At 45.1% G+C, this 11,018-nt stretch overlaps 1 long non-coding RNA gene across 1 annotated transcript; it reads left to right on the top strand.

Annotated features, from left to right (window-relative positions):
* The first annotated feature begins 8,398 nt into the window (after window positions 1–8,398).
* Window positions 8,399–8,679, top strand: LOC117060819. The gene is made up of 2 exons (XR_004428036.1): window positions 8,399–8,527; window positions 8,621–8,679. It is a non-coding gene; the product is annotated as an uncharacterized LOC117060819 (long non-coding RNA).
* The last annotated feature ends 2,339 nt before the right edge of the window (window positions 8,680–11,018 follow it).

The following is an 11,018-nucleotide window of genomic DNA, read 5'->3' as shown; positions in this document are numbered from 1 at the left end:
GGTTATTTGTGGGGCATAGGAATTCGTTCACCCCCCCCCCCCAAAAAAAATATAGTCTGGCTCACCAAATGGTCTGAGGAACAGTGGACCGGCCCACGTCTGAAAAATGTTGCTGACCCCTGCTGTATAGGGATTGTGTTCTCAAGTACAGGATTCCAACACTTGACAGGGTTGTCTACTGCTGGGAAGCTGCACTACTAAGGGAGCCACATGTCCAGCACTGTCTGGTTGGTTAACAATAGTTACGAGAGAGTAATGGGAAATGATTCACAAAGAATTAAAAAAATATTCTTAAACTCACATTTCCCCAAAGAAATTATCTGTTAGGGATAATAAGTGGTTACATTCCAAAAAAGGCACTCACAATCGTTCAGTACATGACTGCTGCAGCTAGAGTAGTTGGGGGGGGGAGTGGAAAGAAGAAGAGGTACCCACAAAGGAAATTTGGCAGGACAAATTGATAGAATACATAGAACTAGTAACTATGACCATGAAACTAAGGAATGAGGATGAGTTAAAGAGAAGAGTGGAGGTGTTTTGGAGATTATTTTAGAGGGTGCAATATACAATTTAACCTACGAGTAGGAGTTAACAAATGAGCAGAAGATAACATCAAAAAAGTAAGTGTTGAGATGATAATGGGTAGAATATCAGTATATGCAGTAGATCAAGGTTTCCCTAGAATGCCACGGAGAGATGGACTGGGAAATCCTAGGAAAAGAGATAAGTGATGGATACTGTATGTTAAAATTGCATAAGTAAGAGTTGTGTCTCCTTCATGGATCACTGCCTTGTCGTGGCGAAGGGGCTTGAATAACTCAGGGAAGCTATGAGCTATGCCATGCAGGGCCACCCAAGATGGACAGGTCATAGTGGAGAGTTTTGACTAAACGTGATCCACCTGGAGCAGGAACTGGCAAGCCACTCCAGTATCCCTGCCAAGAAAACCCCATGGACAAAGACAACAGGCATATAAAAGATATGACGCTGGAAGATGAGCCCCTCAGGTCGGAAGGCATCCAACATGCTACTGAGGAAGAGCGGAAGACAAGTACAAGTAGATCCAGAGCTGATGAAGCGGCTGGGCCAAAGCCGAAAGGACGCTCAGTTGCGGATATGCCTGGAAGCCAAAGGAAAGTCCAATGCTGTAAAGAAAAATATTGCATAGGAACCTGGAATGTAAGAACCATGAACCTTGGTAAACTGGATGTGGTAAAAAATGAGATGGCAATAATAAATATTGACACCCTGGGCATCAGTGAACTAAAATGGATGGGAATGGGTGAATTCAGTTCAGATGACCATCATATCTACTACTGTGGGCAGGAATCCCGTAAAAGAAATGGAGTGGCCCTCATAGTCAACAAAAGAGTGGCGAAAGCTGTACTGGGATGCACTCTCATAAATGATAGAATGATCTCGATACAAATCCAAGGCAGACCTTTTAACATCACAGTAATGTGATGCACCATTTATGGTTTATGCACCAACTACCGGTGCTGAAGAAACTGAAATTGACCAATTCCATGAAGACTTACAACACCTTCTAGAAATGACACCAAAGAAGGACATTTCTTCTCATAACAGGGGATTGGAATGCTAAAGTAGAGAGTCAAGAGATAAAAGGAACAACTGGCAAGTTTGGCCTTGGAGTTCAAAATGAAGCAGGGCAAAGGTTAATAGAGTTCTGTCAAGAGAACAAGCTGGTCATCACAAACACTCTTTTCCAACAACACAAGAGACGACTCTACACATGGACATCACCAGATGGGCAACACCGAAATCAGATTGATTATATTCTCTGCAGCCAAAGATGGAGAAGCTCTATACACTCAGCAAAAACAAGACCTGGAGCTGACTGTGGCTCAGATCATCAGCTTCTTATAGCAAAATTCCAGCTTAAACTGAAGAAAGTAGGAAAAACCACTGGGCCAGTAAGACACAATCTAATCAAATCCCTTATGAATACACAGTAGAAGTGAGAAACAGGTTTAAGGATTTAGATTTTGTGGACAGAGTGCCTGAAGAGCTATGGATGGAGGCTCGTAACATTATACAGGAGGCAGCAACGAAAACCATCCCAATGAAAAAGAAATGCAAGAAAGTAAATTGGCTGTCCAATGAGGCCTTACAAATAGTGGGGGACAGAAGGCAAGCAAAATGCGAGGGAGATCGTGAAAGATACAGGAAATTGAATGCAGATTTCCAAAATATAGCAAGGAGAGACAAGAGGGCCTTATTAAACGAGCAATGCTAAGAAATAGAGGAAAACAACAGAATGGGAAAAGCCAGAGATCTGTTCAAGAAAATTGGAGATATGAAAGGAACATTTCATACAAAGATTACCATAACAAAGGACAAAAGTGGAAAGGACCTAACAGAAGCAGAAGACATCAAGAAGAGGTGGCAAGAATATACAGAGGAATCATACCAGAAAGATATAGAGGTCTCGAAACCCTAGGTCAGTGGTGGTGAACCTATGGCACGTGTGCCAGATTTGGCACGCAGAGCCCTCACTAGGTCAGTGGTGGCGAACCTATGGCACACGTGCCAGATTTGGCACGCAGAGCCCTCACTGCTGGCACGCGCACCATCGGCCCATCCGGGAGAGGCGGCTCTGCGTGGCCAGCAGCCCCGGCGAGTGTGGGCGGGCTCCCGCCTGCGGGGACTGCAGCTTGCCGGAGAGGCTGGGGGATTTGGGGGGCACCGGCGGGGGCTTGGCGGAAGCTGCACGGGCGTGGAGGTCCTTGAGGAAAGGTCTGGCTGGGGAAGGAGCTCGGTGGAGCCTCTTCTTCTCGGCGAAGGAGTGGTGCGGGCTCTGCGGCGGCTTCAGAGGCTCGCCGAGGCTGGTGCCATTCAAAGTCTCAATAGTCCCGGCTGCCTAAGAAGACGCCGGGGAGGGGCGGACACTTGAGGCTCCTCGAGCCCTTCCCGAGCGCAGGAGTGTGAGTGGCGAAGACTACGGTCCTCCCGGCAGAGCCCCGCAGCAACAGTGCCTTCCTCTAGTTTTCGCCTTTGCTCTCTCATCACTCCTGCTTCCTCCTTGCCCGCCACAAAGCTCACACTTTTTCCTCAGTCTGATTCAGCAAGACGGGCTCTCCTCCACCCCTCGGTCAGAAAACACAAACACACACAAAGCACAATCGGTGGCAATCTTCCTCCCACCCCCACCCCCACAGATCTTTCCAATCCGCTTGATGCAGCTCACGGTAACGTTGCACCCTGCAACATCGACTCCCTTCCCCCCCAAAAAAGCTCAGCAGCTTTGGGGCGCCCCCCCAAAAGCAAAGCAACTTTTGTGCGACCCCCCCCCCAAAAGCTCCAAAACTTTGGTCGGCAGCTCCCCATAAAAAGCTCAACAAGTTTGGGCACTTTGTAATAAGTGGTTTTTGGTTTACAGTTTGGGCACTCGGTCTCTAAAAGGTTCGCCACCACTGCCCTAGGTAGTGTGGTTGCTGACCTTGAGCCAGACATCCTGGAGAGTGAAGTCAAATGGGCCTTAGAAAGCACTGCTAATAACAAGGCCAGTGGAAGTGATGATATTCCAGCTGAACTATTTAAAATTTTAAAGGATGGTGCTGTTAAGGTGCTACACTCAATATGCCAGCAAGTTTGGAAAACTCAGCAAATGCCAGAGGATTGGATAAGATCAGTCTACATCCCAATCCCAAAGAAGGGCAGTGCCAAAGAATGCTCCAACTACTGCACAATTGCGCTCATCTCACACGCTAGCAAGGTTATGCTTAAAATTCTACAAGGCAGGCTTAAGCAGTATGTGGACCGAGAACTCCCAGAAGTGCAATCTGGATTTTGAAGGGGCAGAGGAACCAGAGACCAAATTGCATTCCATAGTAGACAAATGTTGCTTGTTTGTAGATAGATAGATAGATAGATAGATAGCTTTAACAGTTTCTTAGCATTTTCTTAAAGCGATAGGCTATCCATTTTGGGGCCCTGGGGCCCCTCCCACAAGGAATACCTCCAAAAAAGCACACTGTGGAGGAGGAGAGTTTCCTGGCTCCCTCTCAAAGAAGAATTCAAACTCAGGCTGCAGTGTCTACCAAAATCTTTAATGCTCCGATCAGTGCGATACATGGGCAAAATGCCATTAAAAGGCACAGCAGGTGCTACGCATAGCCAAGCAAGCAAAGACATGGATCCAGGAATGACACACACCCCAGCTTAGGAGCGAACTCCTCTTAAGCCCCCCCCCCAATACACATGAGGGGGCCAGGGACCACCCCCGTCAAGTTGATGGGCATTGCCATTTAATGGTGTGTGCCGTGTCATGTGACTATGTAGGGCAGGGCTTACTGTCGTCGTCCCCGCCCCCCATATTTTATTCAAGTTGGCACCGCAGCAACCCTGTTATTAGGGAGTGGTGCCGGTACTAATTTCTCACCCATGCGCAATGATCCTATGTTGAAAACAAACACATTTGTATCCACTGTATCCATGCGCCGAGGGACTTTTTTATGTGTCATTATGACTGACAGGTGGTGGAAGGAGCGAGCCAGAGTCTTGTGAGTGAGACTGTCCCTGGCTGTAATACTGGTTTTAGCCCTCTCACTGCTCAGAGTTGAAGTTGTTATTTACAACTTTAAAAAGAGATACAACAAATTTTCACTTGTGATCTCCACAGTTGGTAATTGTAAATGTTGCTTGTAGATAGATAGATAGATAGATAGAGCGAGAGAGAGAGCTTAATTCAGTAACTCCCTAAAAAGTGTTAGGAGAGGCAATACATTTAAATTAAAAGGAAACTGAAAGAAAATAGAAGACCAACAAAGAATTAATCATAATAAAACAGGGACAGTAGATTGTGGACAGATGATGGACTTTGAGAAAGCCCCCAAAAGAAAGCTTAGCCAAATTTAAACTGAAATCTCATGAAAATACAAAGATGAAGATTTTAAAGAGAATCAAGAAAAGCAGATACACCTGATGACTAGAAAAGCCAAGGGAAAACTAAGACAAATGAAGGAACGTGAGGGGAGAAAGCAAGTTTATTTACCTTTCGACCGACAAGTCTTTGGATGTACGAAGGAGCAGAGGAAAGGGTAGGTGGATATGAAGTCTGCTTCAAGCAGAGTGAAGAATAATTGCAGAAAATAGAAGGCTTTTCTTTTAAAAGGCAACTAGAGAAGCCGTTTCATAAAAAGAAGGCTGCAGTTTCTGTTGCCAAAGTTAATATTTATTTATTTAATTTCTATACTGCCTTAAACCCAAAGGTCTAAGGGCGGTTCACATAAAATATCCAATACACAAAATAAAAAAAAAAGAACAACCCAATAACAGGTTACCAGATCATAGGCAACGGTAGTCAGGCAATCCCTGTCCAGAGAGGGGCGTATCCAGATAGGGGCACCAGCTGAAGCTGATGGAAGGCACTCCGGGGCGCTGAGCGGCTTCCCTTGTCTCTCGACAGAGGTCATTGTACAGGGCGACCAAGGCAGTTTCTGTGCCAAAAGCAGGCCTCAACCCTGATTGAAATGGATCCAGAAAAGAGCACCTGGATCTGGACTGCAACCACTCGCTCCAGAACCTGGCTCCAGAAGTTGGAAAAACCAAGACTGGTAAGATTTTAACACAGGTAAGTCTTAGAAGCGAGAAGGGTAGGGGGATCCAGGCGGGGGAAAGCTGTGCATGTGATAAAGAGCAAAGCAGAGGGGCAGAAGACAACATAGTTCCATTTAATTCCATGTTAGCTCAGGTTCCCTTTGCAGCCATTTTGTGATAGCTTCTTGGGGACTAGAGATAAGCTCCTTCGCTAATGGGCAGAACTTCCTTTTATTTATAATGTGGCTTCCAAGGTGTAGACCTAGTGGTGGGGGAAGCAAAAAGGGGGAAATAACTGAAAAGGCCACAAGGAGCAGCAGCAAAAAGCAACCAGCCAAGGGTGAGAGTATTATACCTAATTGTAGTTACTGGGCAGCTGTAGAAGAGGCATTTTGAGGGGAATGTACTGACGGCAATGGTTAGAAGCGGCCTGGTAGAGCCCTTGGAGTGAGTAGAGGTTTTCACCATTTTGCCAACCATTTTTAAGCAAAAAAAAAAAAAAGTCCAGCAAACGTTTAAGCACATATTCAGAATTAGGAAGGATGAGCCTTGACCATTTTCCCCTGTACATAAGGGGCAGAAAATTTTGTCTGCTAATGGTAAGGCTGAACTGACTGAGAAAATATTTGAAATTTTATGAATCCGGACGCTCTGGCCATTTTGATTCATACACAAGGGGGTGGCTGATTGTTCCACTAATGACCAGAGCAGGACCACACAAAATAATGATAACAACCCACATTTGTGAAACATTTTGGAACAGAGGTCTGTACCCTTAAATCCTGTAGATAAAGGAGGCATGTAGCTCCCAGTTTTCTTTGCCTGGGGTACAGGTATGTCTCTTTAAGGCAGGAAACATTATTCATAAATGCTGAAACTTTATTAGAATTTTAATTTGACCCAAATTGTATTAATGGCTTTTTGGTGAAAACTTGCACGATAGGGTTGATAGTCGCTGGGTTTCTGACAAACACTAAAATTTGAATCCTCACCAGTACTTCTGTTCCTAAGGTAGAATTCCCATTTAGAATACTCATTTTTACACCTGGTGCATCAAACTGCTTCCTTTGTCTGCAACAGCTGCCTTGCTGATTTCAGTGTGAAAAAGCAAATAAGGCATTTTGAGGGTGAGTCTACTGATGGCATTGGAGTGAGTAGAGGTTTTCACCATTTTGTCGGTCATTTTTAAGCAAAAAATGTCCAGCAAACGTTTAAGCACAAACATATTCAGAATTAGGAAGGATGAGCCTAGACCATTTTTTCCTGTACATAAGGGGCAGAAAATTTTGTCTGTTAATGGTAAGGCTGAAATGACTGAGAAAATATTTGAAATTTTATGAATCCCGAATCTCTGGTCATTTTGACTCGTACATAAGGGGGTGCCTGATTGTTCCACTAATGACCAGAGCGGGGCCACACAAAATCATAATAACCCACATTGATGAAACATTTTGGAACAGAGGCCTGTACCCTTAAATGCTGTAGATAAAGGAGGCATGTAGCTCCCAATTTTCTTTGCCTGGGGTACAGACAGGTATGTCTGTTTAATGCAGGGAACATGGTCCATAAATGCTGAGACATTATTAGAAATTTAATTTGACCCAAATTGCATTACTGGCTTTTTGGTGAAAACTTGCACGATAGGGTTGATAGTCGCTGGGTTTCTGACAAATACTAAAATTTGGATCCTCGCTAGTACTTCTGCTCCTAAGGCAATATATTTAAAAACCTGTTGTAGAAACTGTTTCCTTTGCCTGTAACCTCTCACTTGGTTACCTTTAACTGCAATCATAGCTTCTATTAAAAAAAACTTTTGAATTATCAGAGGTGGTGATAGGCACTAATAACGAACAAGTAATTTCTAAATGTTCTATTGTAATTGTAGCAGCAATACAGTTGTGTGTCTTCTGGCTGAAGGTCCACTAGGTGAGTATCTTGTGCTTGGCTGAGGAGAAAATCTCTGTTGTGTTCTGCCTGCAACTCTTTGTACAAAGATTCTTTCAGGTCGCAGTGAGGGGGACCATTCAAGCACCCGGAGCCTGTTGGAGAAAAGTTAGGCTCTAAATGGAATAATACATCAAATATGCAAACTAAATATTCCCAAGAGCTTGTATTGAGCCATGTTGGTTATTCCAGTGTTTTTCAACCACTGTTCCACGGCACACTAGTGTGCCGCGAGATGTTGCCTGGTGTGCCGTGGGAAAAATTGTGTTTATTTGATTCCTATTCAAAAGAATTACTTTATATATAGTCAATATAGGCACAGAGTTAAATTTTTTAACATTTTCTAATGGTGGTGTGCCTCGTGATTTTTTTCATAAAACAAGTGTGCCCTTGCCCAAAAAAGGTTGAAAAACACTGGGTTATTCAATCACATTTTCAGAAGAGCTGTGAACTCGAAAGCCTAATGCAGTCGCTCTCCGTGCTTCTACCTGGAGGGACTTCTCTTGTCGGGACACCGCTGCAGGGGAGGCCCTTTCCTATGCCATCACCACACAATAAGGTACATCTTTTGGTGGGACAGCCATCCTTGTTTTGTTGCAGCTCTTTTTTTTACAGATCTCACAGAGCTACCTGTGCCGGAAGCAGATCTGCTCCATTGCCAAGTAAGAGGCAGTGTCAGAGCTCTTGATACATCAAGTGAACATCTGCAGTGTAGGATTGAGAGACACCTGCATCTTGGCTGCGCTGCTTTAGGTAACCGGCTGTTTTTGCTCCTGTGTCTGGAGGGGAGGGCTGCTGAAGACCCTAGTCTCTTCCAGGTGCATCTCAGGGACACGAGAAATAGAATTTTGCAAGCCTTCAGGAAACTTAACTGCAAGTGAACTTCACACTCCATAATTCAGTCATCTTTTTCAGTACAATCCTTTTGTGCTGGCCTCTCCATTTCCCCCCGCTTGATCTCTTCACAGTTCTGCCCAAGAGCCCACCACCCTCAGGTGAAGCCAGCTCTTCCTGCAGAAGTCAGGTCAGTAAGAACAGCTATGTTCAAAAAACATTTCTCTGGAATTGGCGGGAAAGGGCTGGGGACAAACTAATGAGTCCAGATTGCTTTTCACAGACCAGCAGAAGGAACTTCCAGGCCCATGGATTCACACTTCAGAGGGACAAACAAAAAGGTGAGCATAAAGGCAGAGTTTGAAGACTGGGACCAGTCTCTCTGTTCTGCCCTGCAAATTAATGGCAGTCAACATGGCACTCGGTGACTTGAACACATCTAGGTGAATATCCCTTGCTTGGCAAGGGATACAACCTCGATTGTGTTCTGTCTGCAACTTCATAACTCTTAAGGGTTTTCTTTTTTCCTGAGAGAACATTCTGTATTCAGAGTGTTCTCTCAGGTTTTGCTTTTCACCTTGTTGCATTGGCCAAAAAAAAAGCAAAAGACGCTGGTGGTCGGCGCTCCTGGTTTCCAGGACGGGGTTCAAGCCCCTGCGGTGTCCCTGCTTACTTCCAATGCAACCTCTCTCTCTCTCTCTCTCTCTCTCTCTCCCTTAAGAGCTAAATGAAGCAAGGTCACTGGTGTGTGTCTAAGACAAGGTGGATTACATGGATGCTTCCCATCCTAGCACTCCTTGCCATAGGGAACAAAAAACTTACTTCTTTTATATATATATAGGACTGCCTCTTAATTTTGCATTGTTTGTTTAGGCAGTAACCAATATACAAACATTCTTGTACATTTTATGCTCCTTATCGCTACCCCCAACATCTGTGAGCTGAGGATCCCTTTCCCATCATCATCATTGGCCAAGATTGTGCTGGGCTCCCTGGCCCCTGACCCTGAGCCCCGCAAAGAAGGGATCAGCAAGGAACTGGGCGTGACGGAGGACATCTTGCATGTGTGAGTATTGTTCTGGCACCCCCTTCTACAAGAGGCAAGGTGTGGTGGCATTCGGGGCAGATGATGGGCTCTGAGTCCTGGGTGCAGCCTGCTGGAAGGTCTCCTGCACAAGAGACAAGGTGGCACCGTAATGGATGGCATGTTGGACGTGAACCAGGGTTTAAACAACAACAACAATTCTATTATTTGTTCCCCGCCCATCTGACCAGGTTGCCTCAGCCTCTCTGGGCAGCTTCCAATAGATATAAAAATATAAAACATTTAAAACTTCCCTATACAGGGCTGCTTTTAGATGCATTGTAAAAGTTGTATAGTTATTTATCTCCTTGACATCTGATGGGAGGACGTTCCACAGGGCGGGTGCCACCACCGAGGAGGCCCTCTGCCTGGTTCTCTGTAACCTTCTTTCTTACAGGAGGGAACCGCCAGAAGGCCCTTGGAGCTGAACCCTTTGGAATGAGTCTGCTTCTTGGCCTGACCTACCCTGCAGGGTTGTTTTGAGCATAACTTGGAGGAAGAGTGGGGTGCAAGTAAAATAAAGTGGTGTGCTGAGCAAGACCTGCATTTGGATCAGTGTGTTTCTGCAAACCTCCTGTGAGGCTCATACAGGACAACTTCCTGGGGATGTAGGAATCTGCCTATCATCCATTTAGCACAGGATCATCTGCAGTTTTTCAGGGGGACAGACAGGCATAGTTCCCAGACCTACCAGGGGCTGACCATCTGCATGCAAAGTGGCTGCTCTCCCACTGAGCTGGGGCCCTTCCCCAAAAAGGGGGGGGGGGTTGTGCCCACTGCTAGTGAGTGAAAGTTGGTGGGATGCAGATCCCCTCGTATTTTCTGTAAAGTGGTATACATGCTGCTGATCCTATATAGAGAAGGAGGATAATAAGAATAATTCCTCCCATCCTCTCTGTTGAGTCCTTTACATTCAGGTGGTGCTATGATAAGAATAAATTAATTAAGGGAAACAGTCTATTTTCTGTCATCAAAATGTATTGGACCAGGTGCCCTGTGTCTGGCAAGAGTCAAAGGGAAGCTCAAGGACTGGAATAGAATGAGGATATTGGCAGAAGGAGTGGCATGTTCATAGGACTCTTAAGTGTAGTGTAAGTGTTGACGTTTTATGTTTCAGTCTACACAAAATATATACATATATATTATTTTTTGCAGTCGATGGAGAGCAGATGAAGCCCGTATTCTGCATGTGTCCATCAGCTCCTTCCTGGAGCATCTCTCCTTGGTGGTGGAAACTATGGACCTGTTTGGGCCTCCGGTGGCTTGATAGATGGTTGCAACAGGAAGCTTCCCAACAGTCTTGGCTGGACTCTGGACTTGCCCCTGGGCTACTGATGTCAGAGGAGGCCCTGAACATGCCATCCTTAGAGCCAAGATGTTGCTTTGTGTTCTGGAGCCAGCGGGGAACTCTTTGCTCTTGGATACTTTTGGACTTGGATAGATTTTGGGTGCTGAGAAGCAGACAAGCCTGGGACTGCTTTGATATAAGACAAAGTACATGGAATCTGGTGCTCTAATAAATTATCAATTGTACTTTACTTTATTGTCTGCATGTGTTAACTGATTTAATATATTTGAGCCAGATCACCATATTGAG

Source organism: Lacerta agilis, chromosome 16, assembly GCF_009819535.1.
Source record: "Lacerta agilis isolate rLacAgi1 chromosome 16, rLacAgi1.pri, whole genome shotgun sequence".
Lineage (NCBI taxonomy): Eukaryota > Metazoa > Chordata > Lepidosauria > Squamata > Lacertidae > Lacerta > Lacerta agilis.
Note: the sequence above shows the minus strand (reverse complement) of the source record. Positions and strands in the feature narration are given on the sequence as shown.